At 40.2% G+C, this 15,992-nt stretch overlaps 1 protein-coding gene across 1 annotated transcript in view; it reads right to left on the bottom strand.

Moving 5' to 3' along the window:
- ACVR2B (activin A receptor type 2B) overlaps positions 1-15,992 on the bottom strand; it is a 276,193-nt gene that overhangs the window by 62,277 nt on the left and 197,924 nt on the right. The window lies entirely within an intron of this gene.

Below are 15,992 nucleotides of genomic sequence, written 5' to 3'. Positions count from 1 at the left end.
CCAGCCCATTTTTGGAGGTTTGTGTGACATTATGTCGAATTTGCTTTCTTTCCTCCCTTTTTTTGTTTTGTCCCAATACACACAAAGGGAATAAACATGTGTATAGCAAAACATGTGTTAATGCAATACGTTTCGTGAGAAATACATGATTTCCTGGAGAAATATCAAGGGTGCCAACAATTTCGGCCATGACTGTATGTATGTTTTCAGCGGGTCTGATCGGATGCAGGCGGGTGTAAATGGATGCATGTCCATTTACATCCACTGCTCCATAGAGGGCAATGGTTGGTCTGATCGCTTCCACCTGCCCTTGTCACGAACGTGAGATCACTGCCACCACTATGTGGCGATCCCACGATTGCGGTCACCAATATGTGACAAACGTGGCGTCAGGCCCCAGCCCTTCTCACCAAACTCGTGACCGAAGGACTAGCCAATCTAAAACCGCTATGTCACGTGCGTAACAATGCCACACTCAGCACAACAATTTTCCAGCGAATTGGACCACAATTGATGCACCGACAGCCTGAATGCGATTGTTACTGGGTCAGGTTAATTACGCAAATAACCCTTCACACTGCCACCACCTCCTTTTTGTACAGAGAAAGAGGAAACTTGGCGATATCAGCTATAACACTATAATGGTTGAGATAATCGTCTGTATAAAACGGTCACCGCAGGCCGGTTATACAGAGGGTTAAACAAACACAGTAGCGTCTCTTTTAGAGGCAGGAATTCGTAAATTGCAATTAAGAGCTATAGAAACAGTTCAACACTTTCAGAAGAAAAGATTTATTACTAAAAAGGTCAAATGGGTGCAATAAAAATATTTACAGAAGAAGATGTAACAGAGATATATATATTTTTACAGAGACCAACAGCACAGCAAAAGTCCTGGGTTAGCAGATCCAAGTTTCAGAGTGAAAGGTCACGGGTCTCCCCAGGTGGTACTGATGTTAAAATGGGAGACATCTTCAACTCACTCTCTTAGGGCTGACAGCCCATTTTGTAGTTCCCCAGCAGGGGGTGTCTCTGAAGTCAAGGACCAATACTCCATTTAGGGCGTGGAGGTCTGGGCGGATACCTCAACTAGAGCCAAAATCTTCCCTAACTCATATTTTGGCCCATAACTTTCCATCTGCACAAGTGACATTGCACCCGCGGGTAGATTATTATGCAGACACGTCTGAGGATTGATTAGATATGAATTATGAAATTATACACTGAACGGTTCACAAGATCTACGTTTCGGCTTTCCTATGTATTCGAGACAAGGCGAGTGACCTACCAAAATGTTCGTCTCCTCTTAGCCAATCTGACGATATATCCAGTTTTTATGTAAGTCTCTTATATTAAAAGATAAGAGACATAGGGGAAAAATGGATTTTAAGAAAGGTTATCTGGTCGTGTTTCCTTGGAATGTTCTTTGAACTCCAGGGAAAGCTTGCCTTATCTTATACGAGGTGTTACATTTTACAGGTTCTTTGGACAGTGAGGCCCCGGCTCCCTTGGGGGTCCCACAGCTCATAGCCCCCCTGCTGGCTCTGGCCTGTGACACACACAAACAAGCTGCCATATGTCACTGTGCCTCTGAGAGAGGGAGGGGGGAAGAATGAGGGAATAACATGGATACTCTTAACAAAATGGAGGCTGCGTCCTTCACTGTGTGTGCGCTGGTTACAGCCCTTTTTTCAGCCCGCCCGTGTGAAAGGGCCTTAGCAGCTGATTGGTTACTATGCACAGCTACAGTAGATTCTCCAGTTTTAGTAAATGTCCATGAACAAGAGGCTTATTGGCATGTGTATGGTCTATTAATAACTACAGGCACTAAGAAACAATTATTTATCTTATTGATTGGGCACATTTTATTTGATCAATTTATATTCCCACCTAGAGGCATGGTATGAGTTTATGAGCCTTACTCTATTATAAAACACTCACGACCAGAGTACAAAATAACCTGAAGGTGGTTCAATTAGTTACAGCAACAGTGGAAACTGATGTCACACAATGATCCTTCCATAGAAAATACTGTTGAAAGCTCCAAAGTAATATTCACCAATTTTAAAAAGTGCACTCTGGACTTCACTTTATGGGGGATATTTCATGAAAAATTTGCATTGCAATTTGAGTGGTAGGAGTGCGTGTACATTCCTTCTATGTAAATGGAGCAAAAAAGATAAACGTTACTAGTGCTGTATGAATGTTTTCCATTGATTTAGAATGTAAAATACCACACATTTGTACGAAAAATGGGGCCCAACTATCATAGAAATGTGGGCAATGTAGTATTTTTTACTTTAATGTCCATTCAAATGCATTGCTCCCTGTTTTCCTGACATGGGGATGCAGAGGTGTTGTGTACATCCCCGTGCTGGAAGTTCATAGAAGTCAATGAACTGCACAGCCGCTGTGTCCCAATATCACATGCGGGTGTGGGCACCTGAACACACACAGGGTGAGTTCAGGGACCCACATGTCCTGCAGTCATGTGTACCAATAGACTTCTGTGGACTTCCAGCACGGGGATGCACACAACTGTGCCAGGAAAACACGGACCTGCACGGGGAACACAATCAAGTGCCCTGTGTTAGTGGACCCCAACTCAATGAAAAAATATTTGTCTAGCACAGGGAAAATGGACATTCATCCAAACAGAGAAAACATAATAAAAATATTTGTTTGTTTTGCCCACTTTGTATAGAATGAATGTATGTGTACTTTCACTGGGCGAGTGTCTACCGAATATTTTCGTAAATACACCCTTAAGTGTCCTAAAGCAGTGCAATGTTTCTTACGTACGATGTGGTTCTCACTTTTTAAGTGCCATGTAAAAACGCCATATGTTGCTTTTGAAGGCACATAGCACTTGCAGCCAACATAACTGGTGGATGTTTTGTGATGCAGTAGCAAGGTTAAATGAAACATTGTAAAACAATGATATCTGGTGGATCTCACTTGAGAAAGGTGTTTTAACTCTGAAATGTTCTGATTCCTACTTCCACCTGATCCGGGTATCCACATGTAAGCTTAAGGTTTTTTTTCTGGTATCTATCAATGTGTATTTATGTTTAATTTCTGTACTAGTGATGCTTATAGCGGAGAGTTTGCCTTTGTGTAGATAGAAGAACTATGGGGAGATCTTGTGCATGTACTCTGATGTACAGTTATGTCTCTATATGATGCTTTCTTTCATAAATATATGAGAATCAAAAGTTAGCTGTTTGTTTACTGATCTGTCAGATGAGATCCCCAGACATCTTACAACCTTCACCTTTTATATCTTTTTGGTGACAAAAATGATCATAGTGCAAGCATGGAAATCCCCCATGGCGTTGGCCAAACACAAAATAACTTGGATTATGCTTTATGAAAAACTGGCAAGTATTCCCCGACTAGTTTTGAAACCGTTTGGAACCCCTGGATTAGATAATCTCCCCAGTGACTGGGGGAGTCCTAGGGGTTGAATGTGTGGGCCTGGAGATCCGTTCTCTTCTCCTTTCTACTCCTTTTCCTTTCTTCTCATTATCTTCAACTTATCTCATACAGATGCCTAGGTGCAGGTTCTAGGGCCTTCCGTAGCCTTGATCATATATGGGAGCATGGTACCTTGCATTTGGGTATTCGGAACAATATATGGTCTTCTCGTACCCAACGCCATTATCTTTTTGGAATAGCATATTTGAAGCATTTTTAAAATATGCGGTTGTGGCACCTTTATACCACATTGTCCCTTCTATTTGGGTACTTTCAACCTTTGTTCTCTACACTTTTTGATGATTAACACTCTACTGGTTAGAACCTAGTTTGTTTTGGATTATAACTTACATGTCTAGGTTTTACGTGACTGGGACAAGCTGTTTTTTTAAAATTTTATTTGATAACGTACCACCATGTATTCATCTGTATGTTTTCACATTTTTATACTTTGTCCTAAAGTATCTCGGATGAAAACTATTGGAAAAGAAAAGTTAGCTGTTGTCTATTATTTATTTAAACAATGATATCTACAGTTGTGACCAAAATTATTCAACCCCCACTGAAATTGAGTGTTTTGGCCAGTTTGACATTGCTTTTGATCATTCAGTCATCTTGCTTACATTTACATTAAAGAGGCACTTGTAGGTCAGACAAATATAACATAACAGTTATAATGAAATAACCACAAATGTCTTTTCTGTGCTCACAGCATTATCAGTTTTATTCAACCCCCAAGTGACATTCAATCTTAGTACTTAGTACAGCATCCTTTTACAGTTATAACAGCTTTTAAACGTGAAGCATAGCTTGACACAAGTGTCTTGCAGCGATCTACGGGTATCTTCGCCCATTCTTCATGGGCAAAGGCCTCCAGTTCAGTCACATTCTTAGGCTTGCGCACTGCAACTGCTTTCTTTAAGTCCCACCAGAGGTTCTCAATCGGATTTAAGTCTGGTGACTGCGATGGCCACTCCAAAATGTTCCAGCCTTTCCTCTGCAACCATGCTCTAGTGGACTTGGAGGTATGCTTGGGATCATTGTCCTGTTGAAAGGTCCAACGTCTCCCAAGCCTCAGGTGTGTGACGGACTGCATCACGTTTCCATCCAATATCTCCTGGTACTGAAGAGAATTCATGGTACCTTGCACACGCTGAAGCTTCCCTGTACCTGCAGAAGCAAAACAGCCCCAAAGCATGATTGACCCTCCACCATGCTTCACAGTAGGCAAGGTGTTCTTTTCATCATAGGCCTTGTTCTTCCTCCTCCAAACATAGCGTTGATCCATGGGCCCAAACAGTTCTAATTTTGTTTCATCAGTCCACAGAACACTATCCCACAACTTTTGTGGTTTGTCCACATGGCTTTTGGCATACTGCAGTCGACTCTTCTTATTCTTTGGAGACAGCAAGGGGGTACGCCTGGGAGTTCTGGCACGGAGGCCTTCATTACGCAGTGTGCGTCTTATTGTCTGGGCTGAAACTTCTGTACCCACATCTGACAAATCTTTTCTCAGTTCCTCAGCAGTCACACGGGGACTTCTCTCCACTCTACGCTTCAGGTAGCGCACAGCAGTCGAAGTCAGCATCTTCTTTCTGCCACGACCAGGTAGCGTTTCAACAGTGCCCTTTGCCTTGAATTTGCGAATGATGCTTCCTAAGGTGTCTCTTGGTATGTTTAACATCTTTGCAATCTTCTTATAGCCATTGCCCTTCCTGTGAAGAGAAATCACCTCTTCTCTTGTCTTCCTGGACCATTCTCTTGCCTTCACCATGTTTGTAACCACACCAGTAAATGTCTAGAAGGAGCTGAGTATCACAGTCATTTTAAAGCTGCCTAATTGGTGCTTATTATGCTTGATTGCTGCTCGGTGACATCCACAGGTGTTTTCAATACCTGATGGAAAGCACCTGTATGAACCTCTGTTCTTCAGAGTGGTAGTCTTTAAGGGGTTGAATAATTGTGGCAATGAAGAAACCACATAAGAACCATTTACTACTGTATTACATAAACAATTGATGTCATTTTAGTTGCATTTGGGTAGTTACAACGTCCTTGTAGGATTTGATTCTGAATACAATTCCAAATGTACACTATAGTCCCTAAACCCCTTTACAGCATTGGGGGTTGAATAATTTTGGTCACAACTGTACCTATGAGTACTCCAAATCTACCTAAGACCCTCCTCTGGAGTATGGAGGAAGATGTTTCACTTGAGCAAAGATGAAGCTTTTATGAAGCAATCTGTATGTGTATTTTTCTCTACAGAGTAACAAAGACTACATGAGATGGCCAGCATTGGGAAATCAGCAAAAAACAAATCATACAGCCAGACCTGAACCATGTTAGACCTGACATAAAGCAGCTCCCTCACCTCTCCTCCCCGGTGTGACTGAGAAGAAACACATGTGCAAGTTACCTCTATAAACAGCTGGCAGGAGCTGTAAATCACCAAGCACATTATTACCATGATCTTCTGCCCCACTCCCAAACACTGCACACATTCTACAAATACTACACAATCATACTGCATTACAGCACCATCAAATAAACAACAGACTAACTGAAATAACACTTTTACAGAATTACTCTGGTCAAATACAAAACATGCAGGATGTACTTTTATAAATAGGGGTTGATATCAGTAAATACAACTAATGAAAACGGTTCTCTTCCTGCCAAGTCAACGGAAAGCACACAACAAAGCACTAGAAGTTTAAAGTACATGTGAATCTTCACCTTGTAAAACAAACCATTCATTTTTAAACAGAAATGAAAAGGTAAAACGTGTGTGTATACAGTTGTGTTCAAAATAATAGCAGTCAGACATCACTAACCTGATCAATCACTGTTTTGGTAGAAATTATATTTCTACATGGCAAATAATTTACTAGCAGGTGTAGTAGAGTAATAGAAATCCAACAGACCCAACAGTCATGACATGCATGCTGCTGATTCTGTGTAATTGAATCACTCATTGAAAGGGGTATGTTCAAAATAATAGCAGTGTGGAGTTCTATTAGTGAGGTCATTCATTCTTTGAAAAACAGGTGGCAATTATTGCCCTTATTTAAGGAAGGAAGGCATCAAATGTTGTACATGCTGGTTACAGTGCATTTCTCTCTGAAATTCTGAGGAAAATGGGTCGTTCCAGACATTGTTCAGAAGAACAGCGTACCTTGATTAAAAAGTTGATTGGAGAGGGGAAAACATATAAAGAAGTGCAGAAAATGATAGGCTGCTCAGCTAAAATGATCACAAATGCTTTAAAATGGCAACCAAAACCTGAAAGACATGGAAGAAAGCGAAAAACTACCATTCGAATGGATAGAAGAATAGCCAAAATGGCAAGGACTCAGCCAACAATCAGCTCCAGGAAGATCAAAGAAGGTCCAAACTTACCTGTGAGTACTGTTACAATTAGAAGACGCCTATGTGAAGCCAAGCTATCTGCAAGAAGCCCCCACAAAGTCCCACTGTTGAAAAAAAGACATGTGCTGAAGAGGTTACAATTTGCCAAAGAGCACATTGACTGGCCTAAAGAGAAATGGCGCAACATTTTGTGGACTGATGAAAGTAAGATTGTTCTTTTTGGGTCTAGTGGCCGGAGACAGTTTGTCAGACGACCCTCAAACACTGAAATCAAGCCACAGTACACTGTGAAGACAGTGAAGCATGGTTGCGCAAGCATCATGATATGGGGATGTTTCTCATACTACGGTGTTGGGCCTATTTATCGCATACCAGGGATCATGGATCAGTTTGAATACATCAGAATACTTGAAGAGGTCATGCTGCCTTATGCTGAAGAGGAAATGCCCTTGAAATGGGTGTTCCAACAAGACAACGACCCCAAACACACCAGTAAACGTGCAACATCTTGGTTCCAGACCAACAAAATTGACGTTATGGAGTGGCCAGCCCAATCCCCGGATCTTAATCCAAAAGAAAACTTGTGGGGTGACATCAAAAATGCAGTTTCTGAGGCAAAACCAAGAAATAGAGAAGAACTGTGGAATGTAGTCCAATCATCCTGGGCTGGAATACCTGCTCACAGGTGCCAGAAATTGGTTGACTCCATACAACACAGATGTACAGCAGTTCTCAGAAACAGTGCTTATACAACTAAATATTCATTAAGTGATTCAAAGGAAAGCAAAATCTTCAAACATTTTTCAGTTCATATAGTGAATGTTTGAGTTTGTAAAGAAGAATACAAACACTGCTAATTTTTTGAACAGTCTAATATTCACTTTTCTTAAATTTGTTTTAGAGGAACAACACAAAATTGATATATTTTTCTTCATGTTTTGATTTGGAATAGAATGTGTAGTGTTCCCAATGCATTTGTGTGTATGGAAATAAAAGCTATTAGAAGGATTTTGAGCTTTATTCCCTTTTTTCAACACACTGCTATTATTTTGAACACAACTGTATACACACACTTTGTAAATACCTTTTGTTTGTTTTTTTTAAGTGATCATATAACCTCTGTTTTCAGCTGCATAAGGGGCTTAGAGAGGTGATGATGGAGACTGATGGAGGGCATGTCAGTAGAGAAAAAGAAATCCACTTATATTCCCAGTGAATGGCTGCGCAGAAGCATGTCTTCATCACTGGAGCACAGGCAGGCAGCCAGAAAACCGACTATGCTGGAATGGATGTGCTCTCATGCCTAGTGTGGTCAGTTTGAAATATGAAAGCAGGGGGACTGGCAGCTTGCTTATCTTTTTAAGATGCTCTTTACTGGTAACTCCTGCATTGAAAAATCCTACTTGGTGTTCTTTGTTATTGAAGGGACTGGGGAGTTTGTCATAACTTAACCAGGCTATAACGCCAGCAGTAATCATTATAAAAAAGGAAACTTTGGCAAAAAAAAGAAAAAAAAAAAAAAAAAAAAAAAGAAAGAAGGGAAGAAACACACTGAAAACAAATAAAGAAAAAAAAAGCACTGGAAGGCATAAAAAAAAAACCACACATGCAGAAACACATCTGGATTGCAAAAGTTTGGTGTGAACCAGTCCTTAAAGTGAATGTGGATGGATTAAAAAAAAAAAAAAAAAAATATGTCCTCTTACAAGGATTATGGCAAACTGAATTCCTACCTGCTACAAATCATATGCATTTTTGTTGGGAGAACACGGGTCAGTGTAGAGCTTGTGAGTATAGGAAATAAACCCCATGTCTATATTATTTATGAGTGGCTCATATGTTGAGCTCAGGCCCCTCGGAGGAATCCTCTCTTTTGAGGCTGCCAGTGTGATGACATACAGACTCCAATGCAGTACTAAGCACTCTTCAAAGCTGCTCTCCAGGCAATAAGATGCTGCAGTACACCTTTCTGGGTTGAATAATACATGATAGTAAAGTTTATTGGTGGGCATTCTGAAATGTTTTGCCTTGGGTTTAGTAATGAACAGTCATCTGTCATCTTCTCATAGGGAGTTCCAGTGGGAAAAAAAATTGAGCAAACAAATGATATGTAGCTGTTCAGCAGTCAGGAATGAATACGAGGTTCTCAACAGTTTGCCCACCATTTATCTAACATGTATGTTTCCTGCAAAGCTTGAGTTTTCCCCTTCTGGGGGAGGGGGAACTTGCTTTCTTAACTAATGGCCCTCATTACTTTCCATGCTGCTCATATGACCTTCAACCTGCTGGCAACTCTGCACTCTGCTTTCTTCAGGCAATAAGCAAAGCTGAAGTCAAGGTGTCAACTGCAATCAGCTTCAGGCAAGGACTTGACACCGGCACCGCACATTTTCAGAGCCACCTTTCTACATAACTCAGAGTGCCTGATCCTAAACATAAAATACAACAAAAGCATGCAGGAAGAATGTTATTTTTTATATGAAGAGTCAGTATATTTGCGCCTTTTCTCACTACTGTCATTTGTGTGCGTTTTTCAAGCACTGTCGCACTTTGTACATAGGGCAGACCATTCATTTCTGTGGGCTTCCCTACACACGACAAGAACAGCAAAGAAGCTAATGGATCTTTTTATTCTTTAACTACTTGCCACCTGATCACAATAGATTTACTGTGACTGGGCAGAAGCTGCAGGCTCAGTAACAGACAAACGTTGCAAACTTGCTTCCGGGTTTAAGGCACGCATGCGCAAGCCCCCTGCTGACCAGCGCTGTGGTTGGACACGGCATGACTTTGTCAGCAGATGTCAGCCAATGATTCATAGCTGAGACCTGTCCAGTCACAGCACAGAGTCCTTTGTTTACAAACATACAGGACTCTGTACACAGAGCAGTGATCTGGCTGTTTGTTCTTCCTGCAAAGCAAAAACAGCCAGATCTCTTGGTAAAAGTGGAACATCTTATACACATTACACTTGTTAGGCACACAGTTAACCCCTTGATTGCCCCTTGATGTTAACCCCTTTCTAGCCAGTGTCATTAGTAAAGCGACAGTGTACAGTGTTAGTACTGATCACTGCATTAGTGTCACTGTTGATGTCAGTGTAAGTCAGTTAGTGTACATCCCAGTGATGGTCTGATAGCATCATATTGCCACACTATCACAGTTGCTGACCGCCATTACCAGTATGGCACCATAGCTGCGTAAATTCCAGTATATAAACCATAGTTTGTAAACACTATACCTTTCACACCAACCAATTAATATACACTTATTATTGTTTAACAAAGACATGTAGCAAAATACATTTTACCCTAAATTTATGAAGAAATTTGATTTTTATCTTTGGATATATGTTTTATAACGAAAAATAGAAAAAATTTTCCCAAAATGATTGGTCTTTTTTAGTTAATATAATAAAGAAAACCAATAACACCAAAACAAAGTTCTATTTGTGTTAAAAAAAAAAAAAAAAAAAGATATAAATTTCCATTTGGGTACAGTGCTGCATGGCCGAGCAATTGCCAGGTAAAGTAGCACAGTGTTGAATTGCAAAAAAAGAGTAAATACTTCCAGATGTAAGTGGTTAAGCTTTGCATAGTTATGAAAGCGCAAAACCACACTGGCATGTTTGGGGTGCCAATAACAATGAATAGAACTGCAAGAGCGGCAAAATCTTTAGTGCATTTACATTCTGCAAAAGTGTGAATGCGAGTTTAAGCAGCGTGGTATATTGCAGGCAGAAACAAACACATGAGGTCCATATCAGCTTATAATCTTAGAGGTACAAAAACACATGTTTTATAGCCCACAGGTTTAATGCAGGCCTGGACAAATCTTCTCAAAACACCTAGTATTTTGCCAGTGTGCATCAATTACTCCATTGAAAACTAGGTCTGAGAGATGGAGCTTTGTTACAGATGCCTAGATGTCCAGACCAAATTTAACAGCATCAGTATCACTGATGACTAATTTGCCAACCTAAATCATTTTATACACGTTTTTTTTTTTTTAAAAGGACATATAAGGTGTTTATCTGGCACAATGTTTTAAAACAGAGGTCCTCAACCCCCAGGACTTGGACTGGTACCAGTACATGGCTTGTTGAGGTAGAGATAAAGCAGTGACGCTAGGGCTGCGAAGCGGCTGCAAATACAGATTATCATTAGCAGAAAGGTTTGACTGCAAAGAGACCATAATAAAATCAAATGCTTGCACACTCATATCAAAACCCTCTCAGCAAGTGGCAAGTGACAACTAAGCTGCATCTGGTGGCGCGCTTTACAGTGGCAAGTGAGCATCTTTCTTCAATTGCAAAACTATATCTGGTGCATCCCATCACCCTCAGATGGGACCATCTAGTTGTAGGAAAATAAGTTCAGAGCTCCCACTGACTCTACAATATGGTGAATAGTAGAATTATTTCATTAAATATTGCAATGTGATAATAGTAGAAATAAAGTGCACAATGAAAATGTAAATCATCCTGAAACCATTCCCTTCCCTGATCCAAGGACAAATTGTAGAAGAATTGTCTTTCATGAAACTGGTCCCTGGTGCCAAAAAAGTTGGGGACCGTGTTTTAAAAAGATACCCTACTCACACTGCTTGCTATAGGCTAGCACATGGGATTTTGTAAACCTTTCTCCTATATTAAACATATTTCTAAGTGCACTGCAAGAATATACAGAAAGAAATACACTGGCAGCTATGTAATGCATATGCTTTGAATGACATGGTCATTAGGCTGATGGGCCGCCAGTAGCTACTCCACCTGGGCAGCAGTCAGTGAGAGCTGTTCATTTTAAGTTAGAATATAGATTGATGTAAATCTACAGGTTACAGAAACTAAGGGGCTAGCGATTACCTCTGTGCCCATCTATTGTAAATCCTGATGGTAATCATGAAACACTTCCCCAATGATGGCAGTGTCATTTCTCCAGGACCCAGATACCCAGGACATACAGTCATGGCCAAAAATATTGCCTCCACTGCATTTATGTCAGATAATGCACCACTTCATCCAGAAAATTGTTACAATTACAGATGTTATTGAGGTATGAGGTATTCTCATATTTATTTCTTTTGTTTGTATTGGTATGACACAAAAAAGTGGAGACACAAAAATTCCAAATTTGACAATTTAAACGCAAAACCCCAAAAATGGACTAGACAAACTTTGTGGCACCTCCTAAAAATTGTAAGAAATAATTGCTCCTGTAATTTGTAATTAAACTCCCCTGTATCAATTAAGAGGTGTTTACAGTATAGAAATCACACTGGCAACCAGTTAAAATGGTGAAAAATTGACTCAACCTTTCAGTTGTGTGTCTCTGTGTGCCACATGGAGCAAGGAGAAGATAAAGAGCAGCAAAGAATTGTCTGAGGATTTGAGAAAAAAAAATTGTGGAAAAGCATGGACAATCTCAAGGTTACACGTCCATCTCCAGTAATCTTAATGTTCCTGTGTCTACTGTGTGCAACACTGTTAAGAAGTGTACAGCCCAAGGCACTGTAGCCAATCTCCCTGGTTGTGTACGAAAGAGAAAAACTGATTAAAGATTGCGACGAAGGATTGTTTGAATGGTGACTAAATAACTTCGATCAACTTCAAGACAAATTCAAGCTAACCTTCAGGCACAGGGTACAACTGTGTCAGCTTGCACTAAAGGTTTCAATCTGAATGAAAAAAGACACTATTGGTAGGAGAACACCATTGCTGACACATAAACATAAAAAAGCCAGATTGGAGTTTGCCAACAGTTACCAAAACCCTTTTGGGAGAATGTGCCGTGGACAGACAAAACAAAATGACAATTTTTTGGTTAAGCTCATCATTCTGCTGTTTTCAGAAAAACCAATGAGGCCTTCAGCCTGGGTTCACATATATGCGGTGCAGTATATCACATGTGATTCGCACAGGAACCGCACTGCATTCCAGTGCAAATCACAAGCAATTTGTGCGCGGTGCGATTGGAGCCATACATTATGTATGGTTGAAATCGCACCACATCCACACCAAAAAGGTGCAGAACCTTTTTTTGGGTCTGCACTAGAATCAAAACGCATAAGTATTCACACCTATGAGATCCAATTCTGCACATTGCACCACGTTTTGCGGACTGATTTCGGGGTGTTGTTAACTTACATACGTACCCGCATTGGTTCGCATGAACGGAGTGCGATTCTGATGTGGTGTGGAATTCGCACAGAAAATGTGGTGAATTCTGCAACGCATCAGTGTGAACTCAGCCTTAAAGAAAAGAATACAGTCCCTGCAGTCAAACATGGTGGAGGTTCACTGATGTTTTGGGGTTGCATTGTTGCTTCAGGTACTGGATATCTTGACCGTGTGCATGGTATTATGAAATCTGACGACTACCAAAGAATTCTGGGGTGCAATATAGGCCTCAGTGTCAGAAATTCCAGTTTCCATCAGAGATCATGGGTCTTACAGCAGTACAGTGACCCAAAGCACATGTAAAAAAGCACCCAGAAATGGTTTCAGACAAAGTGCTGGAGAGTACTGAACTGATCAGCAATGAGTCCAGATCTCAATCCCATACAGCACCTGTGGAGAGATCTCAAAACAGCAGTTGGAGAAAGAACCCTTCCAATCTGAGAGACTTGGAGCAGTTGGCGAAAGAAGAGTGCTCCAAATTCCAGTAGAGAGGTGTAATAACCTCATTGATGGTTACAAGAAGCGATTGATTTCGGTTATTTTTTCCAAGGGGTGTTCTACCAAATATTACATTGAAGGTACCAATAATTTTGTCCAGTGAATTTTTGGGGTTTTGCACAGAATGTGTCAGCTTTGGCCTTTTTGTTTCTCCACTTTTGTGTCATACCAACACAAACCAAAGAAATAAACATGAGAATGCTTTAACAGTTGTAATTGCAATAATATTCTGAGAAAAGTGGTGCATTATCTGACAAAAATGCAGGGGTGCCAATATTTTTGGCCATGACTGTAAGCCACCTGTAGGCAGGACATCCTGTTCCTTAGAGTGATTTTTCCAATCGCCCTGATGACCATGATTTGTCAAACCCTGAATTCTTGTGAAAATTCTTACAGCTTGACCCACAATGGTGCTGCAAGCATTCCCTCATTCCTGGTCTGTTCTCCAAATGATGAGCCACTCACTGACTTTAGGAAGTTCACGCTGTGCAGCATAAACTTTGATTCAAGTTTCTCAATTTACATTCCTATAAAATAGTGGTCGGAGATGAGACACTTTGCTACCCTGAGCATAGTAGTCTGCACACCGGTATGTAGGAGCTTCGTTAATGAGTATACATAGGATTGCATCAGCAATATAACTTCTGGGTCAGACACAGTTACTGCTTTCTTCCAGTAAGCAACAACATACTTAAAAGCTGACCTCGAAACAGCCATAAAAAGCACAAGTATAATTGAATGCAGTGTATTACTTTTAGATTTATTTTTACATGAAACAAAGAAATTCTTGAACTTGTCTAGACATCAGTCTTCTGTTTTCCCTTGCTAAGGCTCAGATTCAAACTGGGAAAGGAGAGGAAGCCCAAGGAGCCAGTCTGGTTATAGTGAATGTACTTCAGGAAGCATTCTGACAGGAGAACAGAGCAGAGTGAGCAGAGTTGTTAGTGTGCTGCTGTCACTTCATCATCCAATCAACAAGAGGGGGAAAATGAAACGTTATTCTACTACTGTAAGGAGCTTTTTAAATGTCCGTTCTGAACAGCAGGGGATCCACTCAGAGACTGAGCTCGCTCTTTCTTTATGGGTGGTCAGGAATAAACAGACTCCGCTGTTGCTGTACTTCCGACTACCCTCTGATCCACCTAAACAGAAGAGGATAGATCCCCTTCCATTTTTTTTTTAGCTGACCGGATAGAAACCAGAGGTAGGTGGGTGTAAACGGACACAAGTTCATTTACACCCACCTGTTTATAGTGATGAATGGACCTTCCGAGCAGGTCTGCCTGAATAACTGACAGGTGAGCCTGGTCAGATGAGCTGCGTAAAAGAGGCCTAATGCAGGCCATATATGTGTCGAATTCCGAATGAATTTTCTTTTGAAAATCGGAGATTTCCTGCATTTTGTAAGCTGATGGTGCCACCATTGATTTTGAAATTCGACCAACCAAGCCTTTAATTTCACCTCATTTTGCTACAGAAAAGAATTTTCGTGGCCAAGAATTTTCTTTTCTTTTCAGGTCACAGCTGATGCTCATTTCTTTTTCGATCACATTGCTCGCATGATTCTCCCATCATTGATTAGAAATTTGTTCATTTTTCAACAAATTTGTCAACATGCCCGATCACTCAAATTCAATGGTTGCTCGAAAATTGGCCGTTGCTGTGGCCCATTAATGGTGTGCAAATCGAACGAAAATTCTTTTTTTGAAAGAAAATTCTTTAAGGATTCGACCCAAGTATGGCCAGCTTAAGTGCTGTCAACCTCCTGGCTGTGCTGTCGAGTAGATTTATATATAATACACAAATATTGCTGGACAAAATAAAAAATCCTTCTACAGACAGTTCATATAGAATCTGCTATATCAATAGCGCTCAGTTTACAGAATAGAACATGATGCACCTTAGTGGGTTGCTTGAGTGTTACAATCTCCTTTAATTAACTTTCTTTTTGGTCATTCGAGATAATGACTGCCTCCAGTCAAAATAAGAAATATCAGAAATATCTCATCTGTCTCCAAAGCAGGTATAAAAGATGCCTTGACAGAATAATGTAGGTTCATCTTGCATCCGTGACTGTAATGTATGATTGATTCCATTCTGATTTTAAGTGGTTTACTTTACAAAATCTTTAAATGAAGGGGAATATATATATATATATATATATATATATATATATATTTATAGCATTCATAAAGTATTCAGACTTACTTCGCTTGAACCCTATTGAACATCTCTGGAGAGACCTGAAAATTGCTGCTGACCAACAGTCCCTTATCCAACCTGAATGAGCTTGAGAGGATTTGCAAACAAAAATGGCAGAAAGTCCTCCTAACCCATATGGAAGAAAAAAAAATATATTTGAAATATATTTTTAAAATATTCGAAATATATTTTTAAAATATTCTTCCCAAATATATTGCCATATATTTGAAATGCTACAATTTTGGCCATATTCAATATATAGCAA

This window comes from Staurois parvus, unplaced genomic scaffold, assembly GCF_062004578.1.
Source record: "Staurois parvus isolate SC_StPar_1 unplaced genomic scaffold, SC_StPar_1.0 ptg000136l, whole genome shotgun sequence".
Lineage (NCBI taxonomy): Eukaryota > Metazoa > Chordata > Amphibia > Anura > Ranidae > Staurois > Staurois parvus.
The sequence above is the reverse complement of the archived record's forward strand: the minus strand, read 5'-3'. Positions and strand labels throughout refer to the sequence as shown.